The following is a 25,931-nucleotide window of genomic DNA, read 5'->3' on the forward strand; positions in this document are numbered from 1 at the left end:
TTTAGACTTGTTCATATATATATATATATATATATATATATATATAGGTGGCACATTCTCTTCAGACATTATTACGGTTTTTTAATTCATGACATCGTCCTGAACATGCATGAACTATTTGCCACTGGACATTAATCAACCAATAATCAATCAATCAATAAATTCATGACGAAATAGATCAAGTTGCCTTAATTTCCCTTCACAAGGTTACATAGTATACACCCTTTTTTGTGTACAAAGTAATTGTATGGATGATAAATTATCACAATTTTAAGATGGCGTTGTACTCTAATCAAGGTATAAAGAACCATATTTGTTTCTCTTTATTTAAATGAAAGAAACTTGCAATCGTCAAAAACATTTTTTAGATCCAAAGATTTTAATAGCAGGATATTTAAAAATAAATGTGCAAACTATATTACCAACTATTAAATTTAATTTAGAGCACAGCATTTTATTTCAAAATAGCCAGTGGCAATTTTTTGTTTTAATATCTTGATTACGATACAATGAAATCTTACCCTTGTGGTTATTCATGCGTAGTTACTTAGTACACGAAAAAAGTATGTACTTTGAAAATTAGAAGGCAAATTGTAGCAAATTGATTGGACGAGAAGTTGTGAGTATGTGCTAATACTGATTATCTTTTAAATTGTCCTTTGATTCATGTATAGGGCTTTAAAGTACAGCAGCGAATATTTCCCAATTTTCAGAACGTCATGTAAAACAGATTAACTCTTGACTAATAACTCGACATGTGTTTACCGTGAATTGATTTGTTTTGAAAAGACACAGAAAATTCATTATTTGTTATTTTTTTTTCCTAGCTTGCTGATGATCATCCAGACTTGGACTTAGAACAACTAAGGCGATGTACCTATGAACCGTCCTACGAAGTAAAGAAGTGTATACATGTGAAATACAAACTAACGCACGTCTTGACACTCACTAGCACTCACATTTTGATACTATTTTAAAGTTTATCTACCAGGTCAGTACTGTGAAACCTTTTACCCTATATACTTAGTGTAAATTTATCGGTATAAATATCAGTCTTTTTAAAATAAAATAAATTGCCTTTCAAGTCACTGCAGTACAACAGTTGCTCAAAATGATGTTTACTTTGCTACTTTGCCTGATTGTTAGCCAGGTAAGTAAGGGATATGTTTGGTAATTTTAAATAAACAATTTTTAAAAGTTTAGAATGCGTTTGTAAATTGTACTGCCGTTGCAAGCAATAATTTGCCTACACAGAACAGTTTTGGTTCCAACGACGAAGTAGATATGCTATGAACAGACTTATACTTATGTATACTAGTTCATTTGTGACAAACATCTTTATGTACAAATGGAATCAGTAGGTCCATTTTGAACTGACAAAAGTCACAAACTTTAAATTAAAAATGTTACGCTTGGCACGGGAGTGGCGATTTACCTCTTGTAAGAATTGAAATACTATGAAATAGCAAAATATATTGTGTTAAATGTAAATGAAATACGCTCGAATATCTATTGCAATTATTTCACAGTTTATGAATAAACTCATCATAGATACAAGGATTAAAATGTGTTTACGCCATACGCGCGTTTTGTCTTCAAAAGACCCACCAGTGACAATCGAATAAAACTTCGAACAGAAAATATGTAATAATTGAATGCCACATGCAACGAAAAACGAGTAGTATCGAAACATTTAATTATTTAAGTTATAAATTCTACTATATGATTTAAAGCAACACTACGACGTCAAGTCTATTAACGAACAGTAGCTTTGGTGTATACTTATCATTATAATGTTATTTCATATAATGAATTGTTTTTTGTACATCTTAATTTCAGACCCTTGCAACAACAACAACGGCTCCCTCAAGTACAAAACACCACGCTACGCACAATCATCGCACACATGGAACCCATCCTACAAAGGAACCAGCAGAAACTGATTCATTCAGGTTCAAATATGATCCTCTCACAGTAAGTTGACATTATTTCGACTCAACATAAAATACCATGTTTCGTAATCCAAAATGCTATTGTTACATAGACGTATATATATTTGATTTGCATATATTTTATTGGATTAATTTTGTATATCTATAATGGAAAATAAGAAGATAAAAATAATAATTTTCGGCAATATAATCTCATTTCGAAATGTTTTTTTTGTGAATTCAAAGTTAATCAATCAGTTATCAAAATGTAATTTCATGGCATTTTATTACCAACCAAGACCCTTCCTTTACTGACGGTTCCATGTTCTTTGTATTTATGTGAATTTGAGATGGTATGGGTGATCTATACCAAACGATGTAGAAAGAATTTCGTCTTGTCAAAAATATAGTACCGTACAAGACTAAATATGCTTTTTTTATACATTAAGGAATCTGGCGTTTGTCTTATATTAAATATTAGTCTCTTTTAAATGCATTCATAGTTTTTTATACCCTGGGCGAATAGAATCTTAAAATTCATATATACACCAGTCTCTACAAATGATATTCATATAATGACCACTTTTTACTTTGTTTGAGTTGTTGCGTTGTTGACACATTAAGATGTATACCCTTATATCTCCATTTGGTTTCACAAAAGCTTCGTTATTTGATATTTTTACAAACAAATAGTTTTTGTATGGTAATTTGGATCCTTAACACATGCAAACTCAACAGTAAAGTTCCATGAATTATTTTATTCCGAAACAGAATCTGCCTAAGTATACAGGTTTGCCTTGAGCATTACTGAAGTGACATTAATTGTCAAAATGCACATCTGGTGCAGTAAAATCGGTACCGATTGTGTTATTACCAGTCAATGCGAGATCAAAGTTTAGACCTAGCTTCAGCATGCAAATAACCACTATATTCAATTAAATATTTTACAGCATCTTATGGTTGCAATGACACATCATAAATGTTATATCTACACATTGATGGGTACTGAATCAACTGATGTTCATACATCTCATGGTCTTCATTTACTTGAGGTAAGTTGTTATTCATCATGAATCTAAGACGTTTTACTCGGAACTGTAAATAATGTATACCTACAGATCTGTTCAGATAGAAAGAATTTAACATCCATAAATGTAGACACCCACACATGCCTCCATTTTATTTGATTCATAAGGATCAGATTACATATATGTAATTTTAAAAATTAATTTTCTAAATGATTTCATGTAATATTTATATCGTTAACATTATGAACATATATATCTTAATTTATGAATTTGTCATGTGTAAATAATAGTATAACCAAATAAGCATTATATGATAAACTTTAAATATCAAATGTTAATGTACACAACCATGTTATACTTTCGTACCTTAACATTAAAAAATTAGAGGAAAATGAACTCCGTTTTAGGCATTTCAAATCCAATTTCATCATTATACATGTTTTATCTTTTCTATAATGCAAAGATCAATGTTCTCCCACACCAGTCCAGTTTATTGAAACCCCATTTGAATATAAATTTTACAAATTACCAATTAATTCGCCTTAAGTTCATTATTAAAATGTCCAACAACAACAAGTATCGGTCATTTGAAAAGTATTACGCAAATCTAGAATTTTCTTCAAAGTGCCGTTTATCAAAAAATGTCGAATAATCTTACCTGATACAGCTCGCTAATATCTTTAACATTTAGTCATTTTGAGGCATTTTACAGGTTACTAACGGTCTGGTGTTTTTATTTTTTTTATCTCTATGAGATAGTTGTCTCCTTAGCAATCATGCCACGTCCCCCCTTTTGTTTTAGATAAAACATAAGTTTAATTCATCGTTCGACTATAGTACGGTATTTTTAAAAGTAAAAAATGAAAACAACATGATATTAATTGCATTCGTCCGAAGAGCTTTTTTTTGCTTTCATCAGCAACGCTCAAAACCGAATATTTGAAAACCAAGGATGTATATGAACCGTAACAGGTGATGAGCTATATGACCAAAAAAGGACATAAAAATAAATTTACTAACGGACAATTTTTAGAAAGGTTTGTTATAAATTATGTCAGTACCGAAGTAACACGCGTACACCATCATGAATAATTGAACTAGTTTGAAATGGATTTTTTTTCAGACAAAACTTATTACTATGGTAGACGACAGTGCTATGACATACAGTTCCATGTCACATGATGAAGTAACAGCCGGCAGTAAATTATTTGCCAGAGCTTGCAACAAGAGCGGGATGACCTCTTTCAAACTAAATTAAAAGTACCTTGTAGTACGTTATTTGTTTCTTCTTGCACTAATTTGAAGGTCGCAAGGTCGATCACTAACTGAAATGAAGGTCCGTAAAGATGAAAACAATGCTTTTTTAGTACATTAAACTAAAAAAAAAAAAGAGAAACAGTTGAATTTTCAGAGGAAGTTTCTATAACTATTTTACGGAGTGTAGAGTGTTTGTGTAGAATGATTTTTTTTCAAATACTGAAAATAATTTCTGATATCCTTCCTGTATACATTAATATGATTTATGTAATGTCATAAGTAGGTTTTGCAGCTAAACAAGATGGTGAACCATTTACATCACCACTGCAATAGCCAACAAAAGATTCATACACACAACGTTATTTTAATTGTTTTCTTTTTAATGATTGGTTATTGTTGTTGTATTTTCGTCGTTTTTATCTTTGGCAATGATGTTCTCTGTTATAATGTAATGTACACTCGATTTTCAATTTTTTTTCTTTATTTTCTAAGTTCAAGCCGTTTCTACTGAACATGTGAAATTTACAAAACAAAAGGAACTGAACTGAAGTATTTGCTTAAATCCCCGATCAATAAATCTCGACAACAAACATTTTTGAAAGCCGATACAAAATAATAATAAAGAAACATATGGACTGAAACGAAAATTACAAGAACCCTATAATATCAAATTTGATTTTAATATTTGTACATGTTGCAATAGGAAATTTTTGCTTTAATACCCTTGAAAAGCACCGACAATAGTGGTTATGATAACCTGTCCCAGATGATCAGCAATGTATTTGCCCTGCTAAAAATTTACATAACAAACATTGTATTACAGATCAATACGTCATATCTTCTAAAGTGGGAGCTTTTTTCATTTATACAATGACACAGATACACAAAACACCCACGACATTAGATTTTTCGTTTAGTCTCTAAAGTAAATGACGTGTGCTCTTTCAGGTTGTATGAATGCAATACAGATTTTTTCAGCATAAATAAGGTATACAAAACTGCTACTGCTAACGTCTGGCAAGTACATGATATCAATATAATGAACATTTTATTTTTTGTTTTGAATTCCACACCAACAATCAACTTTCCAGGAAAAAGACAAACTAAGATATTCAATATAAATGTCAGCTCTCAGCAGAGATGACTTTCCTTTGCAATCGATGTACGGAAAAGAGCTGTTGGGGAAAAACTCAATCCTCGTGGCCGAAAAAAAGTTGCTATAATCAATTGGCATCAAAGAAACAATTGAAAATATATGTTAGAAAGCAAGTAACTGAAGAACAAATTATTTCAGAGATTCATTCGATTGAACTTATTACCTATACGTTCTGCAGTGGAAAAAATGTTTCCGACAAAATGTGAACAAATAAGAACAAAATAGAGTGAACTTGATAAAGCCTTTTCATTGTATCAAAGACGAAAAATAGAATTTTCAAAACACTTAAGTTATAACTGGATTTGGCTATTCCTCTTGAACATGTCAATTTTTTTTTATTTGTCATACATCAATTTATATAGGCAAAAATGTACCTCTAAATGGATGATTTTACTTTTCTTATGGTTGATTTTCCTTTTTTGGACAATGATGTTCCTTTTGGTACGGTCTAAAGGTGTTTATATATCCCAGCTTGTTCACTATACCTGTGTCTGTAGTGACGTTTTGAATTTCAATGAGTGTATCAATGTATTACTGGTAAATTATTAAGGAAGGGATTTCGTTACTACAAATTACTTAAAACCTTTACTAAATTCTTCCATAGATACAAGGATTTGGTTTTGGAAGTTTGGTTGTACCTGTAGAAAACTTATTTCAAACGGAATAGCACATCCTAACTTTTACGGTGATGTTGTTTATCGCGCCCGGAAATTTAGATACGACCAAAGTAAACTTATCAATGATCTGTACTTTGTATCTTTTTTTGTTTTTAGGGATGTATAAATACTTTGCCACGTACAGTCTGTGTTTTTGTTTTATGTTTTTCTGATTTGTATCGATCTGATAAATTAAGCCCTTTTCAACTGATTTTATAGTTTGTTCTTATGTTTTGCTGTAACACCACTGTACCAGGTTAGGGAGAAGGTTGAGCGTTCACAAAGAAATTTAACCCCGCTACATTCTTTATGTGCCTGTTCCAAGTGAGGAGTCTGTAGTTCAGTAGTTGTCGTTGGTTCATGTCTGTCATATTTTTTTTGTAAATTGTTTTGTTATAAGTTAGACCGTTAGTCTTCTGAACTGAATTGTTTCATATGTTTCATGTCGGGGCCTTTTAAAGCCGCCTATACGGTTTTTTTTCTCATCGTTGAAAGCGTATGGTTGCATGTACTTGCTTCCATCCACTTCATTTGAACTTTAGTGGATAGTTGTCTCATTGGCAATCATACCACATTTCCTTATTTTTATTTTTATTAACAGTTAATGTAATTAAGTTGGTTTAGCAAGATTGCGATAATTATCAAGACTAGGGCATGGTGATAAGAAACAACTGATACGATGTTCTAATGAACCTCCCTACGATGTAAACAAGTACATAAATGTGAAGTACAAACTAACACACGTCATGAAACTAACTAGCACCTACATTTTGGCTCTTTTCAGTACTGTGATACATTTAACCATATACACTTAGTGTGAATGTATAATTTAATTTGGTATGGACAAAATTCACTAAATATACTCTAGCAGTTTCATTGTAACAAAAATAATGATGTACAAACATAAGTATGTACACACTGAAATAATAGGTTCTTTCTGAACTGACAAAAGACTTTATATTGAATTTAAAGAAGTTGCTTTGGGAAGAATTGCTGTCACTGGTATATAATTGTTATACTCTCAAATAGCAAAATATATGTTTTGGTATGTAAAATAATCTAAATTGAAATGAAAGAGGAACGAACAAATATTGCAGTTATTTCATAGTTTCTAAAATTCTGAAGAAATATCTTTGTAATATTTAACCACTTAATTTTATTATGGCACCGCAACAAAGTTGTCTGGGCCATGTAGTTTTACACTTATCCGTCATTCCGTCATTCCGTCATTATGCCATTATGTCATTTTTCATTATGTCATTCTGTCATTCCGTCCTTCCGCAACAAACAGTTATACGGTCTTTTTTCTAAAGGCCATCACATATTGATCTGAATTTTTAGTATGTGAGTCTACAATGATGAGTTACAGATCTAGTTTACGTTTGGTTCCGCTCCGCTGATTTTTGCCAAAATTACTGGCTTTGGACTTTGAAAATTTCATGAAAAAATATAGTTGTACGGCATTTTTTATCTAAACGCCTTCACATAATGAGCTGATTTTAAGTATGAGTGTATACTATGATGAGTTACAGACCGAGTTTACGTTGGGTTCCGCTCCATTAATTTTTGCTGAAATTACGAGCTTTGATCTTTCGTGAAAATAAAAGTTATACAGACTTTTTTTCTAAACGCCATCACATATTGAGCTGATTTTCAGTATGTGAGTCTAATATGATGAGTTACATGTCTAGTTTACGTTTGGTTCCGCTCCGCTGATGTTTGCCGAAATTACAGACTTTGGACTTTGAACATTTTGTGAAAATTACATGAATATTGCACTTATACGGGTTTCTTTCTAAACTCCTTCACATATTGAGTTGATTTTTAGTATGTGAGTCTACTATGATGAGTTACAGATCGAGTTTACATTTGGTTCCGCATGCTGATTTTTGCCGAAACAAAGGGGTTTGAACTTTATACAAACTATTTTCTAAACGCCTTCACATATTGAGCTGATTTTTAGTATGCGAGTCAACTATGATGAATACAGATCAAGTTAACGTTTGGTTCCGCTCCAATGATTTTTGCTGAAATTACGGGCTTTGGACTCTGCAAATTTCGTGAAAGTAACAGTTATACAGATTTTCAATCTCAAATTTTCACTCCTTAAATGGCTTCAACCTTTTTAGCGAACGGGGCCAATCGTGTCGTTCCGACACCTCTGTTTTAATAAGAATTGTACTATATATATGAAATCAACAACAGGAAGTATAGTTTACAAACAATTAAATTTATACTTGAAAGTAGAATGCAGTTCTATAAATATGTATTATAGAAAAACAAAGGATATGGGGTAACCATCCATGACACAAAATCAGTACATGCACAGCACATTTAAATTTTGACCCTTGCTGTTGAAACAATGCCCTTCCCCCAAGGACAAAACATTACGCTGCGTACCATCATGACACACATGAAACCCACCCTACAAACAAACCAGTAGAAATGATATCAATCAACTTCACTCAACAAGATATTACTGTTTAGACCAAAATTAAAGTACTCTGGTCATCCGAAAGGCTGTTTATAAATATTGATTTGATTTTTGATATTGATATTAAAAACATAGAAGATGAACACATTCATTTTAAGCGATCTTATCTCATTTGGAAATGCGTTGTTGTTAAAGGATTTAAAAAAAAAAATATTATGTCATGGAATATTGTAATCAATATCGACCCATCATTTACTGACGAGCGACAAAAGCCATGGTCCAGACTTTGCTGAATGAATTTGTCATTGAATACCAGGATTTTGTTATGCCATATTTATGTATTATTTTTAATGCTGTATTAAATAGTGGGTATTTTCCATCTGCATGGTCAGATGCTATGCTGGTACCAATTTTCAATTCTGGTGAAGCTAACGCAGCAAACTATCGTGGTATAAGCCTTGTCAGCAATCTATGTAAACTTTTCACCACAATATAGAATTAATGATTGATAAATTGGACAACTTTTAATGATATTTTATCTGCAGCACAGTTTAGTTTTCGTAATGGTTATAGTACAGTTGATGCTGTTTTTCTTATATTCTATTATTCAAAATACACTCTGTAAAAATAAAAGATTATACTGTTGCTTTGTAGACTACTTGAAAGCTTTTGATTCGATTGATCGTTTATGTTTATAGTACAAAATTGCCAAATTAAGTATCAGGGGAAAACTATTAACTGTTTTAAAATCTATATATAGTAATGTTAGAACCTGCAAGATTAGAACCTGTAGGGTTTACAGGAAATGTTGAATACTTTGTCAATTTATACAGAAAAATGAGGCTTTTCTGTTAATATGAAGAAAACAAAAACTGTTGTATTTCGGAAGGATGGAATTGTGCGGCCTAATGAGACATGGGTCTATAATGGTCAAACAATGGATATTGTGGAACAATTTTGTTATTAAGGTGTATTACTACCTTATAATTGTAAATTTCTTAATACAGAGAAACATTGTGCAGATCAAGGTAGAAAAGCTATGTTCAGTATGAGGAGAACTACTTCATCCCTATGTTTGAATATATTTACAATGCTTAGCTTATTTGATACTTATGTTAGTAGTATATTAATTTATGGGTGTGAGGTGTGGGAAGTACACATATCTCCTATGATAGAAAAGGTTCAATTGGACTACTGTAAACTGTTATTAAGTGTCAAAAGAACGACCTCAAATGTGATTGTCTACTTCGAATAAGGTAGAGTTCCATTGCAGTATGAGCGTATTTTAGAATACTTAAATTTTGGTTCAAAATGTTAGTGAGTGACAATTGTATATTAAGGTCTTGTTAAGAGCTTGTGCTAAATTGTTCAAAATGTATGAATTGGCAACAGATGTACAAAGATTGTTATATAGTCTTGGTATGAATAATTTGTGGGATAAGCAGTGGTTGTTGAATGTAGACAGTTCATATTTACCTATAATTAGACAGCGCTTGTTTGATCAAGCTAAACAAGGGTTACATTTTTATAAGACTTTTCTTTAAAGTGTAGATTATATAAATATGTAGTAACAAATGTAGTTTGGAATTTTATTTACAGAAATGCATTCCTGTACTTTTTTGCAAATGTATAACAAGGATCCGTTTGTCTTCACATATAGAGGACAAATTTCATTTCATCCTACCATGTAGCAGATTCACTGATTTACGTTAAACAATATATAAAAAAAATATTACTGGTCTTGGCCATCAACTTTCAAGTTAATAAAAATATTTTCTGGTGAAAACACAAAACAGCTTTGTAACTTGGGAAAATATATGGATTTCTCCTTTAAATTAAGAAACAGTTTATTATAAAGATAGTTTGTAAACATGAAACTTCTGACGTCACCTATCGTTATTTATACATATTGTTAATATTGTTTGCAATATGCCACCTTCAATTTCTTATTCGTATGAAAAAAACCAGTAGAAGTTTAATTTTTAATTATACGTCAGTTACATCAGACGTCAGTGTAGAAAATAATGCTCCCTCGACATGAGGCTGCGAAACATCGAAGTTTAGATATGATCCCCATGGCCATGTAATTACAGGTGATCTCAACATCGTTCAAGACCGATAGGTCTGAAAAAGGGAACAAAATATCGTCCACCGGCGAAAATAAATTGGGAAGAGTGTCATCAGGTTATTAAAGATGCTCTTTCATCCTATTGTGAAAACTGGTGTAAACGGGAGAAATCTGACAAAAAGTCACATGATTCCTATTTAAATAAATGTCTGAATATTGTTGATATTCGCATATCACATTTCGAAAATAGTTTAGAAATAAATTAAAGAATAAGTAATATGCCCATTTCTAAGATTAAAACAAAATTCAAGTACTCGCAAGCGTTTTATGTTCAGTGCTTTATAAGTTCCTTAACTACTATTAAAGAACTTATCATTAATATTTGTAATAAAACATATGAAAACATAGGAATTAACCAATTTTGGAGTGTAAAATATTCTTTGGATGTTTCAGATAAATTACGTGCTTTTGATGGTCCTTTTGATTTGATTGACAGTTTTGACTTTTCCACTCTTTATACTACACTTCCACAAAATCTCATCAAACAAAAAGTTTTCCTATTTAACTAAATGGTCGTTTGATAAATCTGAGTGCAACTTTATTTGCTGAAACTGATATAAAGCCTTTTTTTCAATGTTACTGGAAGTGTAATGAGATGATTAAAGCCATAAATTTTCTCCTTGACAACATTTATAAACGTTTCGGCAATAAAGTTTATCGACAGATGGTAGGTATTCCTATGGTCCCAAGTTTTTGGCCTTTTAATAGCAGACTTGTTCCTGTACTTTTACCAATCCTTTAAATAAACTTATTCTAAAAGGTAACCAATTCAACACTGTAATTAGATTTTTTAATATTGTTTTTATTGGTATAAATATTGATTTTGTTATTTGTAATTAAAACCATACTAAATAGTATTGTTATACACATATGCACTTTCGCGGTATTACAATCTGTCGATACCTATATTTTAGCATTGCAGAAGGTCATGTTTTTCTTTGACTGTTAAAGGGACATTATCTGTCAAATTCATGTTCACCGATTTGACTCAAATTCTCATATTTGATTTAAAACATACTAAAACGTATATTCAAATTACAATAAGTCTGAAATAAACAGTGAACAATGCATGTACTCGATAATATATATCAGCATTTCGTGTGTATTTTAGTCTAAACGTCATCTAATTAACTATCGAGATGACATCCGAAGACTGTCGACGGTCACATAACCCGATATAAACATAAACATAAATATAAATAGATAGCAACCTCGTGCAATTGCATTTTTGTAGGTCTGTTTGATTTCATGTTATAGGTTAAAAAAATAAGTTACTCGTCGTTTTTACCTGTATAAGAATGATTTTTGTGTATCGAATCAGTCAATGAAATGGTTCACCTTTGTTTCACTTTCAATGTTGACATTCGTTTCCTTTTAATCGCTGAACACGACTAATACATGCGTAACAAATCTCTAGCTAATGGGTTAAAGCGAAGGTCACATGAATACGGGTTCAATAAGGTCGAATTATTCTCTTGCAAGTAAATAATTCATCAGCGATGTTTCTTTGCTTATTTTGACAAAATTGAACCAAATTGGCTGCTAAAAGCGAATTATTATTTCATTATTTAACTTTTATTAATGATTGTTCCAAATAAAATCCTATTCTAATTTTTTTCATATCGTAGCTTATGCACCTTTAATGACGTCTTTACACTAAATCCATTGGATGTTGGATGTGTACTGATTGATATATTAGTCTAAGATACATGATTTCTTTTATGAGTTATTATTGGCTGTGAACTTGTTGTCAGAACTGCGAGTACTCTCAGATATTTACTTTGTGTCTTTTGTTGTTAGGGATGTATAAATACCCTACCACGTCCGGTCTGTGTTTTTGTTAGATGTTTATCTGCTTTGTATCAGTGGTTGTCGTTGGTTCATGTCTGTCATATTTGTTTTTCGTAAATTGTATTGTTATAAATTAGGCCGTTAGTTTTCTCAATTGAATTGTTTCATATTTTTTATGTCGGGGCCTTTTAAAGCCGACAATACGGTATGGGGTTTTCTCATTGTTGAAAGCCATACGATTGAGCGCTTCGGACGCATGAAATTATTAAACGTGTTGTTTTCAATTTTTTGACTATAGCTATAATTGCTTTCATCCACTTCATTTTACTTGGGTGGATAGTTGTCTCATCACATCTCCTTATTTTATATGTTTATTCTATTTTTGAATACACTGATGAACCGTAAGGCTCAAAGTTAATAAAGAATTTGAATTTGAATTTGACTAAAATCTATATATCAGTCTCGGTTAAATTCTTTTTCACCTTTCACAATATTTTTAACCTGGGCGATTTAGATTCTAACATTTTGTACAAACACTTGCCTATAAATGAGGTTTAAATATTGACTCCAAAGATTTTTTGAGTTCTTGCAGTGATGTCACATTGATATATACCCTATCGTCACAAAGGCTCCGTAATTAATCTTCTTTATAAATATATATGCATTGTACATGTGATAATCTGTATATTTAACTAAATTGTTCAGTTTGAATTATTTCATTCCGTATTTGCCTTATGATTAATTTTATTTACCAGTAAATACAAGAAACAAAATGTTTGACTGAATTCATCATGCAAATAACATCATTTGACAGAAATATGTTTCTCCTGTTCTAGTCTCAAGTCCGGCATTCGACATTTCTGAATTAAAAAAAAATAAACCAAGAAAATTTGCCATGACGCTTCGTATACTAGTATGTAATATCTCAACAGCGATTGCCACTGAACCAAAGAAGTTAAACTTCTTATTTTATTTTGTTTTTCAATAAATAAATGTCTAAAACGATAACCTTTGATTTACTTGAATACAAATTAATTCAACCTCATAGATAACTAAAGATCGGGCGAAATGTTGTAAAAAGGCATGCGTTAAACGGACTTGAATTCACACTCACAGGCAGGTCCCTTGTTGATTTGACTTAAGAACTAGCTTAAATGTATGCATTTTCAAAGATCAATAGTCTATAGCATTTATAGTGGTCACAGTTTTCATTGATGAATTAGATGGGTACAAATATTTAATAAGAAATACTCATCATAAAGCAATATATGCAAGATATACTTATATATCTTGATGTAATATTTGTTCCTTACCACTAGAACAGATGTAGAAACATTGGTGAAATAAATCGGTTAATTGAAAATATGTACGAGGTATCTTTAAGATATTCCTAAAGATTGTTTCTCATCAAACAGGTAACGAATCTACTCTAACTACAATTTGACAGTTTGACTTAAAAAAAGCTATTACAGCTCGAGAAACAATTTTTCTGAGAAATATCAACTGTATGTTTGATATTTCGATGAAACAATTCAAACGAATAAACCAATAGCCTGATTTATGACAAAACGATAAAAGAAAAACAGACGGTTTGCATAATTGTTCAAATCGGAACCAACATGATAAGATAGAAGGAAACTTTACTGATACTTCCTGGTGTGCTTTCTTATAAAAGTATCTTCATTTAAGGATGGAAGGTTGATCTTTCACGAATAAATGGTAAACCGGTGGGTTTGGAGAGAAGGTACCGAAAGAAGAATAACATGTCATAGATAAATGTTACTTGAAATTATTGTTTTCTTCCATCTTGTGAATAAATTTTCCAATCACTTTCATTGATTAATACGGGAAAATCACAACTTTACATTAGTTTTTTTTTCAGTTTACAAATATAAAGGCAAGGAGTTGTAGTTGAAATGCCAAATATACAGCGTTCTACCAGAGACAAATACACGAGGATGTTTTGGATTTGTCTGGTTGTTTCAATTTCTGTAATGATTGGCCTAACTTTCAAACAATCTTCTCATTGTGCAACTGTTGTTGTAACTTCTTTTAATATTATGTTACCATAATTATGTTTTCCAATTTTTACGTCGTCATTCGAATATGCAATTTAGCATCGTTTACTTTAGTCTTGAATTTCATCTGCATGAGATAATATATTGTTGATAAGGAATTCCATATTTTGAATAGATACTTTCAACGTGAAATTAACACGGGCATGGTGTGTGCAATTCAAAGCGGTTTTGTCGTTATATATATTCCCGCGTATTCTAAAGGTCTGCAACCCCTATTTTGAGCCAGGTCAGAAAACAACATACAAGAAAGAACTACCTATTTTACACAAAATAGTCCCTACGCATAGCTGTAACTTTGTAAATATCCAGAACATTTTGGTAATTTGGGAATCAAATGAAAAAACCTCAGATCACTGCAAAACCCTTGTTGAAAATTTCTTTTTGTTGAAGAAAACAAAATATTTGATACTGAAATAGGAATGCAGATTTTGCAAGTTTCCTAGATCACAATTACCTGTTTTGTACTACCAAACTTCTGGTAACCACTGCGAATTTATATGCACTAAAGTGCATGTTAAATTTTTCAGCACATGTCAGGATATGGTATAGTTTTGATATGACATGACTGTCACTGTATTCAAACTTGAGACAAAACTGATATGAATGCATGAAATTGCAGAATTTAACATACGAATGAAAGGGGCTATGAAGTAGTAGTTTAAATCCATAAATGACTTTTAAATATGTTTTTGTTAACGAAATGAAGTATATACAGTCTTAATTAATACATTTGGAGTTGATTTTCTGTTTTCAACAACAAAGTTTTACCAAATGGAATTCTCCCAAAATTTGTTCATACGTGTTTTTAAGATCTGCTAGGAAGTGAATACATATGACGGGACATTGTCGTTAACGGATGTATAAAGTGGTATTACAATTTTTACTTTTCTACATAGAGGCAAAATTAGTTCACTGATGTTCAAATTTCACAAATCGACTATTGAAAAAAACATATCAAAGTTACAAACAAAAACAATCCCATGAACTACATGTATAAAAGGAGCGTTACTGAGTGCGTCGACAGGATAATCATCTAATGCCATACATGCATCACCCGCCATGCGAACATTCAGTAAAAATATCAAAATACGGAATTGAACAATCGGTACAGATAACAAGACTGTTCTAGTATCTAAAGATCTAAGACCACGAAAACATGTCGCTTGGAAGTTGAAAAACAGCCACATCTTCTCGGTCAACCAATTTGTGATGGTGACCGTAAAAATTATGTAGTGTTTTATTTCAGTCTTCTTTCCACATAAACACGTTAATTTTGTGTCAGGAGCACAGCCCTATTACATATGTTAATTGAGTGTGTTTTGTCTGAACATGCAAAACATGCACAAATGTTACGTTTCAATTGAGATATGCATACACCATAAAATGTATGTTGAAACTGAGAAAAAGGAATTTGACAATTGGAAAGTAGAATTCATCACGTTTGTCATAATTCTAGCTCACAGTCAGCCATGTGTGTCAATATAAAGAAAAAGATCAAGATTGGAAGCAGACCTTTTGGTTTCGCTGGTATACCTATCTTAAGTTCATTGAAATATACTGTATGAACATACTTTGAAATAAAGTTTATTTTTGATAGATTAAAAAAACCTGCATGTTCCAAAAAACAATATTTTTTGTAAAAATCATGATAAGGATATCAATTACAAATTACACACAAAAATGTCACTGAAACAGTATATCAGTGTACAACAAGTTATCTTGTGTTGTTTTTCTTTTGGTAGTTTTTCGTTTCTTTCCATGGGGTTGTCGGTTTGTCTTAGACTAACGAGCTTGAATATCCCTTTGGTATCTTTTGGGTCTTCTCTTTTATGGGAAACGATTACATCTAAGGCTTCAACTTTACAATTTAAAATAAAATATACAAATATTAACACAATTAAATTTATTTCATAAGACACCCATATGTGCATTAATCACCATTGGATATAGCTTTCATTTTGGTATTTCCAGCATTGACTTTTCCTAACCCAAGTAACTCTGCTTTTAGTCCTGCTCCAAATTCTGATTCCTTTCCTTTGAAACCCAATCTGGTATTGTTTCTATGTAAAGCACTTCCATCTGAATGCTCTTCTCTTATTGTTGTTGATTCATATAGCCATTCATTCTTTCGGGATGCACTACTTCCCATATTAAATCTAAAACTAAATAGAAATTAATTTTCTTTCAAACTAATATAAAGGAATACAACGATACAAGCAGTCCACTTTCTTGAATGGCTCTTCAATTTGATTATTTATTTTTTATCTTTCTGACGTTTCAGTTTCCACCGATCTTTCAGGGGGTGAATTCAGAAAGCACCAAATACAGTTTTTTTCATATTTCCCCCTTTAATTGCTTCTTTGTCAATGAAGTTGAATAATTTTTTTTCAACCGTTTTAGCCAAACTTAACTTTTGCAATCTCGTGTTTTTTAAATCTATATTTCATACTGCCAAATTAATGTTGTTAAATTGTGATCAAATGATTCAAATGCGGAATTTGGAAAAAAACCTATTTGAATATGCATGGTATCAATTAATTTACGATGTAATCATTTTGTAGTGAAAGTATTGCATTTGTACTGTAAAATGACGATTGATCATGCCTACTATGAACTATTTCTGTACGATCTAAAAGTATTTTTCAATCCAAGCAGTTTTATAGACTATTTCGAAATTAATTAGCGTTTTGCGAGTTTTCTAATTTCAAGATTTAAATTTCCTAAATGATTAGGACTGTATCATTCCATTATCGATAGTGCGGAAGTTTCTAAACTATCAATATATTCTTAATATGATTCTTACCTTATTCTACTGTGATAATTAAATCCCTATTATTGCTTCATTACTTTTAAATTATATACGTCTGATAATGCAAATTAAATGTCTCAAAATGTACAAGTTTATGAATAAAACATATTTGTTATGATTTTCAATGTAGACCCTTATGACAAAGAAGCATTAGATATCAATATGATATATAGAAAAACTCCGAATCAATGAAAAATTGACATACTTGATTTTCAAAAATAATATTTCGTCAGTGATGCTTAAATTCAAATACTGGAAATTGGAGAGAATCAAAGTTTAAGAGCAATTTAACTCAGAATAACAACAGAGAAAGTTATCTGAACACGTAAAAACACCAACACTGTTTACAAAACATTAAACACAACGTAAAGTTAAAATAACGCAGGGAAACTCATGCATTTTAAATTATCACTGAGTCGGTACCGCTGATATTATATATTGAAACCCGAAGGTGTCATCTGTCAAGCATTCATTTTTTTGTTTTAGTGTAACTGAACTTGCAAGAGCAACACAACGGGTGCCACATGTAGAGCAAGATCTGCTTACCCTTCCAGGGAACCTGAGATCACCGCCAATTTTGGTGGAGTTCGTGTTGCTCAATCTTTAGTTTTCTATGTTGTGTTTTGTGTACTATTGTTTGTTTGTCTTTTCTTTTTAGCCATGGCGTTTTTAGTTTATTATTCGACTTATGAGTTTGAATGTCTCTTTGATATCTTTCGCCTCTCTTTTACAAAATACATTTTATGTGTAAATTTCCAGTTAAAAAGATGGGGTAATTATTATAAAAGTTATTATTATAAAGTTGGCAAAATTGATCTTAGATGGTTATTTTTGTCCTGTTTATGCATTTAAGATGCTTAAGATCTCAAAGCTTTACATTGCCAACCTTCGAGACGAAAAAAGTCTCGCACATAATTTGTACCTGATTTATAACAGAGAAGTCTGTACATTTAAAGCTCTTAAAACTACACAATTGTTAAAACACTAAGGTTGCACATCAAGCAGGCAAAGTTGACGTCAAACGTGTTTGACTGTTGTGAACTCAAATCATTTACATTTTGGGCTTCGAATGGATACCTAAAAAACACATGTTATGTTTGAGGAAAACTATATCTTTTAGTATAACTACTTCCTTCAGTTTTAGATTTATTGAGTTTTAGACCAAAAAGGTTGTCAAATGTTTCAATTAAATTTAACTGTGATTTCCTGTTTAGAATGTAAGAGCAGAGTGATATCATCTGCTAGTTGACATAACCTAATAAAATTACAAAGTGAATGAAAAGCTAAATTATTATTTATTATGCTATTACGAACATTACTTTACTCCTCTGATATAAACGCATTGATTGACAAATAAACGGACGATAACTATATCATAAAGTTGAATGTGGTAAGCCGAATATAATTTGATATATGATAGCATTAAAACGAAAATGGCTAAAAATATGACGCAGGCATTACTGTCATGGGTTAAATATTTAAAGAGACGTGTAGTCTTGGGGGCAAGCTGAAGCCCGCCTCCGGGTGCGGGAATTTCTCGCTGTGTTGAAGACTCAGTGGTGGCCTTGGTCTGTTTTCTGCTCTTTGGTCGAGTTGTTGTCTCTTTGACACATTCCCCATTTCTATTCTCAATTTTATAAGAGTTTTTCTTTTAAATTCGTATAATTAAACATGTTAAAGGAATCGTAAAAGTTCAATGATAAGGTAATATTGCCATTAAAATACATCGGAAGAAAAAGGGAGTGCGGGCGGATTTAAATAACCCTTTTTTAATGAGGTCTTTTAATGTCAATTTAAATTTATCATTAAGCTTTTGCTGACTTTACAAACAGTAAAACCCCATAAGAAAGTACAGAAAAAAAAACATTTGCAAAAGCCTTTTCTTCCTAGAATTGACATATTTATTTTTATCCTCAAATAAACACCGTGAGTGGTTTTATAAAACTAAGGGGTAAATTTATATTTTAGAACTTCAGTCTTCATTTAAAGAAATGAGTTAATTAAAACCCCATACAGACCAAATTTACAACTGACCGGAAAATTTTCTGTACACCAATTTTTCATTAAATATATATTTGTCGTTTGTCAGTAATCCGAAAATAGATTCAGAAAGACCAGACTATGAGAAAACACTTATGAAGTAAATCTCTTCCAACAATTAGTTTTTTTAAACAGTTTGTTGGAAAACTTCCAATAAAACAATTCCAGATGGACAAGGTTTCTCCAGAATATTCAGGTAAATGGACTTTTTGTATTAAAATAAGGAGATGTGGTATGATTGCTAACGAGACAACTATCGACCAAAGTTAAAATGAAGTGGGTGTAAGCAATTACAAGCAATCTTGCGGCCTTCGACAATGACAAAAACCCATACTGTATAGTCAGCTATGAAAGGCCCCGACATGAAAATGTTTTGCAATCCAATTTAGAAAACTAACGGCTTAGTTTATAACAAAACAATTAACGAAAAACAAATATGACAGACATGAACCAACGACATCTACTAAACTACATGATCCTGACTTGGGAAAGGCACATAAAGAATGTGGCGGGATGAAATATGTTTGTGAGCACTGAGGGTAACAATTTTTAATGTGATATTGGAAATAATCATTATAAAATTCTGGATCTAATATTGTTAAATTGGAACATATATCATGGGAAATGAAATAAAAACTGAATACTGTGGATATAGTAAAATCAAGTGATATAATGAGAAATATAAATAAAATATTTCCAAAGATTTGTAAAGTGAGGATAATTATTTTGAATGTGATATTGGAAATGATAAAAAAATACAAAATTCTGGATCTAATATAAAGACTCTGTGCCGGTTCAATTGGGATATACATCATGGGATATTAAATAGAATATTGTGCATATATTGCCATGGCAGTCAGCAGGGTTTAAGAACATCAGTTGTTCGACCTGTTAGTCAAATGCGTTTTGTTAAAATATAATTTTTCACTTTTTGGTCTTTTGGAAAATGTTGTTTGTGCTGTATTTAGACTCCTCTACCAAGAAATTTGTTTTGCATGCACACGTATAAAAATTGCGGTTTTTATCCGACGCAATCATAGGTTTGAACATTGTTTTCAATTTAGACTTGTTTATATTTTTTCGTTTGGGCTTGTATTATATTTTCCTTCGGGTTTATATGATCCGTTCATCCTATTTTGACTCTTCAAAATTCAAGAGTCTATCCTAAATTGAGGTAAATTATATGGCCTTCCAAATACCGTTTCGATCCCTAACATCACTGAAGAGACATTAATTGTCGAAATTCGGATATGGTGTACAAATTTTTGCACCTCATGTTTGCGGTATTACATCTTTTTCCCAAGTTTATTGCTTTCTGTTTGATATTAAATTAATAATTTAGATCCATTTTGTTACATCTTGTGATCCGTTTATTTGGCAATCGCCATGGCAGTCAGCAGGGTTTAAGAACATCAGTTGTTCGACCTGTTAGTCAAATGCGTTTTGTTAAAATATACTTTTTTCACTCTTTGGTCTTTTGGAAAATGTTGTTTGTGCTGTATTTAGACCCCTCTACCAAGAAATTTGTTTTGCATGCACACGTATAAAATTGCGGTTTTTATCCAACGCAATCATAGGTTTGAACGTTGTTTTCAATTTAGACTTGTTTAAAATGACTTCATATAGTATTACTTCAAATAGTGAAAACTGGAATACTGGATGGGATATCAAATATCAGTGTCAATAAATAAATAAATAAACCAGTTTATTCATAACTATTATTTTTTATATTTCACTATGCATGAACACTTTGTAGAAGGCTCATGTCAATAAGTATTGAACAAATTTCTAAACAAAGGAATGCACACATTTGTTCTGGTGTTTTTTAATCCTGGAAAATTATGGAAATTATAAAATAATTAAGATTTCCACGAGAGTAAAAAATAAATCTTTTGAGTTATCTCCCATTAGAAAGAGCAAATGAGATAAAAGAGGTCTTTTTCAACAATACAAAAGAAATCCAAGGACTCATAGTCTTTGAATATGGAAACATTAAGAGGAAATATAATGCATTATATGACATGCAAGTTAATACCCTGCAAGAAAAATAAAACATATATATTCTTGTTCTGGCTTGCTCACTCTTGAAATTTGAAATGACAGTAAAATAAAAATCTCTCCTTTTTCTTCTAAATGTTGTGTTTTTTTGGAAATTGTTTGGCCAATTACTTCTAGGAATACATTCATTTCAATGAAAAAGACTGTAATTACAACGCGTATTCCCTTTACTTATTTTAGGATTCTCGAAATAAAGACATGGGGAAATGAAATTAAAAAAAATCAGCAGTCTTTAGCAAATATTAGAACATGGAATAATTTTGCATATTGTTGCCATATTTTAGCTTTTTTCATACCATATATACTTATTTAAACTGTAGGCATGTTATGTTATTTCACAAAGATAAAACCTAAATGCTACATGGATAAGTTTTGAAAAACAGTGACAATTGAACAGGTAAAGTGATGGGACATCATCAAGGTAGGCTGTAAATGCATGAATGATTACCTATTGAAACTCTTAACAATACCAACTGGTCAATTTAAATGTCCCAATTGTATTGTCAATTTTACAATCTGGTTGAACAATAGGTAAAGGTAAACAGCAACACCCATAGTCAAGTCACAGTAATTTATAGTAATATAATTACTGACTTAATAATTTATCAGTTATAATACGTTCATTATAATCTAAAACGGGACTACAGACATTTCACAGCTGAATTATTCCCAAGATTTGGCTATTGGGAAATAATATACCTGTATATATAAAATAAGGGTGGCAGAATTTACCACATAAACTGCAGACTTTTCAGCATTATTAGCTGGTTTGGTAAATTGATTACCTCTTTTTTTATTATAAATTAAAGAAATTTGCTGATGATTACCAGATAATTTGTGAAAATCAGTCAGTGTTTAGAAATGGATAAAGCACTGCAGATAATTTATTTGTCACTAACATGTTATTTAGCGTAAACAAAAGTAAAAAAAAAAAGTATTCAATCAGAATTCTTCGTCATCATACCAGCTTTTTTTTAATCTAATCATGAAAATAGAAGCAAATAAAGGGATGAAGCGCTGTCAATTTAGCTTTTGAAAAGCAATGAATTTATTCACATGGCATCATTACGATCCTTACTTGAACATGTTGAAAGTTATATTTTAAAAGACAAATGTTCTAGCTTTGTAGCATCATTTACTGACTTTAAGGATGTTCGCTCCTCTTGTTTTTGAATTTTTGCCAGATATTTCGGAATCCTCTGGTTTTATCCATGAAGTGCCATTACAAATTTTGCCCGCTAACCACTGCTTTTCTTTTCATAGCTTTATTACATATAGTTTAAAATGCCATATTTGAAAATCCTATAAAATCCTTGTTATTTTTTCATAGTTTTTGAAAGAAAAAAGGTGCCAATGTTAAATGTATGAAATATTTAGAGAGAATTTTTTCCCGCTTAATTTTTAATGGCTCATTTTTCGAAAAGAAGCACACGCACCCTTCATTTTTTTTAGTTCCTTTATTTATATACTATCAACTTATAACAGTCTTTTAAAAAGCTTGTTATTTTAAAACAGAGTAGCGAACATCCTTAAGGCCTTTTATCAATTTAAGATTATTGTCCGATTGGTTGTCAGGAGGAATTTTTGAGAGTTCAATGAAGCACTAAACTATCTATTTAGATATTTCATGGAAGGGCAGACTAGAAATTTTCAAATATTAAAGAATAATTAACCAAGATAACACACACAATCATTTATTTTTTTCGCAGTTATAAATATTTTGGATCCAAAAATAAAGTTCGTAGTCAAGGGTTTTTGGTAAAAATGCAAGGAGTGTTAGTGAAAGCTGTGTGCGACTTTTTGTTGTTTTCCAGTACGAATAAAACAATAAGTATGTCTAAATTTCAATTGCAAAAAAGGAGCGAACGAACCTTAACAAAACTGAGTAAGAAATGCTCTTAAGGTTCATCAGAAGGAATTGAAAAATATGGCCGTGTTTACACCTCAAAATTTACTCTGAATACATATTAGCCTGTGCACAATGTGAAGTTGTAAGGCATGGTAAGAACTAGTTAATTAAATTTTAAATGCATGTTATGGTTTAGAAATTTTAAAACTAAATTTGATTTTGTGAACAAGCATTTTTATATTCTGCTGGATCAGCGTGTCGATCTAGCACAAAAAGGGGTCATATCCACATCACATTAAGATATTATCGTCCTGATATGCCTTTGATAATTGCAATGGGATGTTATGACCTAAGCAAATCAAATTTTAACTCATAGCATGTGTTTTTCTTCTCCTAAGAAGGTCATCAATTCAATGTACTACCTATAAATCAGTGAATCTGTAGATAAATCTTAACTAATTCAGAGATTTTGTAAGATCCATTGTCAAAATCAGGGATTTTATAAAATCACTAATCAGTTCAGTTACAAAACTCCTGCATTTTCAGGGATTTTACAAAATCCCTGATTTTACAAATTCACTGTAACATATAGTCTGAATCACGTCTGAAAAGTAATTCATGTTTGACTTGAACATGTTGTACTCTAATGAGAGTGTACTATAATTGACAATATCTTTATCGAAGCCTGTCAGGAAAAAAATAGGCTTGATAATATATCTTAATGTTTCTACATAAGATCCTTGCGATGGGGTTCGTATCCCTCAATAGAGAAACTGGGGCTTATTTATATTCCCCATGTATCCCTTCGGGACATTTCAGATAAGAGTTAATAAAAGCGTGCACAATAGCTCTCATACCTACCATTAACGTTCAAAGCATAGTTATCATATCTGTTTTGAAATCAGTATTTTGAGAGAGAAAAAAACACAAATTTAAAAATCAGTTTTATGTTTAAACTTGACAGAAGTAATTTTATTGTGTATCTTTTGATGTCATTTTTATAAATCAAAAAATTAAAACAATAGGTTTTTCTTGGCATGCAAATTAGATGCATTGGTCGTCAACTTCAAAATGGTCTCCATTTTATATTTTTTGCAAATGTCCGACCACTTACAAATTATCAAGGATGGGGAGTCTGGTGAAATGCCGAATCAATTTTCAAATGACAGTAAGAATTTGACTAAAGTCAATATAAAAATTAATATCAAGTTATTTTTATGAATTAAAGACGATTTTGGATAAATTAGATAATTACCCTAATGCATTTGATTTGTTCGTCATTGCTTTTTTTGTATGTTAGTTTTGTTTGATTTAAATTCTATTCTAATATAAGCTTTTCATGTTATAACATTAACGGTACCAATTTTACTGCACCAGATGCGCATTTCGTCAATAAATGTCTCTTCAGTAATGCTCGAGGCCAACATATTTGAAAATCAAAAATTTATTAAAAACAATGATGAGATTATAAATCACCAAGGACAAATAGAATTGCCAAAGCCGGACATGGAATCATCGTTTTGCATGATGAAGATATATTCCTTAATTTGAAATAAGTTCATAAAATTTGTAACAGTAAAGTTGATTACGTATTTTAATGCCAGTACCGAAGTACTGGCTACTGGGAGGTGATACCCTCGGGTACTAACAGTTAACTACAAGAACTATCGACCCAGTGGTAGTAATAACATTAACGGTACAAATTTTACTGCACCAGATGCGCATTTCAACAATAACTGTCTCTTCAGTGTTGATCGAGGCTAAAATATTTGAAAATCCAAAACTTATTAAAAGATGTCTGCTGTTTGTTTTTTAAAAGTTATAATAAGTGTCGATATTTGTATTTCTAAAATTATAGTTTTAGTTAAGCAAATATAATTTTTCTTGATCAATATCCTACAAAAGTAATCATTTTCAACAGCAACATATTTAGGATTGAATGGTATATCTTTTTTTTTCTTATTTAAGGAAGATAAAAATTCTAATTTCAATCTTACGTTTAAATCAAACTTACGTTTAAATCAAACTTTTTAAATATTTCCAAACCACATAAATATATCTAATACAACAACATATGTATACATATATAGTTTATCTCGGTTAAAACCGTTTGAGATAAAAACAATCAATTTAAGGTACTATCAGTCCTTAATATATGAATTATTTCTTTGTTACCAATGAAACCATGAAAGTTTCGGGCTGAGAAGAAGTTAAAAGAAAGTTATTAAAAAAAAATGACATATTTTCGTTATCTTTTTTTGTGCAGTTAAGATCTTTTTGTTGGACATCTTGTCGTATATATTGAATAATGAATGACAATAAAAAGGCAATTCTAGAAGTTTGTTGAAATGTTCTTGTCTGATATCAGTAATTCAACCCATATTTCTAATGTAATTAACCATTTAATAAATAGACCTCCTCGGAGCTCTTATGTCATTTAAGAAATGTTATCCATTGACTGTTTATCGTTCCATTACTAGGTCATTGATTCTTTAGTCTAACTTATAAGTTTGAGTTTGTAAAAGAAGTGCTATTATTTGATTTACGTAGACATATAGCTTTACAACAGTATTAAAACTATGAACCTGAAATTACAATAACAATGTAAGGTATGTTTCAGTCGTGTACGATTAGGTTTAAAAAATTGTACATATAGGATATATTTACAATATATCCTACATTGTAGTAAAAAAAATATGTATTTTACTTGTACGAG

At 31.0% G+C, this 25,931-nt stretch overlaps 1 protein-coding gene and 1 long non-coding RNA gene across 4 annotated transcripts in view; one reads left to right on the forward strand and one right to left on the reverse strand.

Annotated features, from left to right (window-relative positions):
- Positions 1-25,931, forward strand: part of LOC127724336 (uncharacterized) — a 147,859-nt gene that overhangs the window by 18,878 nt on the left and 103,050 nt on the right. The gene's annotated exons all lie outside the window — the stretch shown is intronic.
- Positions 16,028-25,344, reverse strand: LOC127724340 (uncharacterized). Its single transcript, XR_007992453.1, has 2 exons — positions 25,230-25,344; positions 16,028-16,621 (listed from the first exon to the last, which is right to left on the reverse strand). It is a non-coding gene; the product is annotated as an uncharacterized LOC127724340 (long non-coding RNA).

This window comes from Mytilus californianus, unplaced genomic scaffold (assembly GCF_021869535.1).
Source record: "Mytilus californianus isolate M0D057914Y unplaced genomic scaffold, xbMytCali1.0.p SCAF_14, whole genome shotgun sequence".
Lineage (NCBI taxonomy): Eukaryota > Metazoa > Mollusca > Bivalvia > Mytilida > Mytilidae > Mytilus > Mytilus californianus.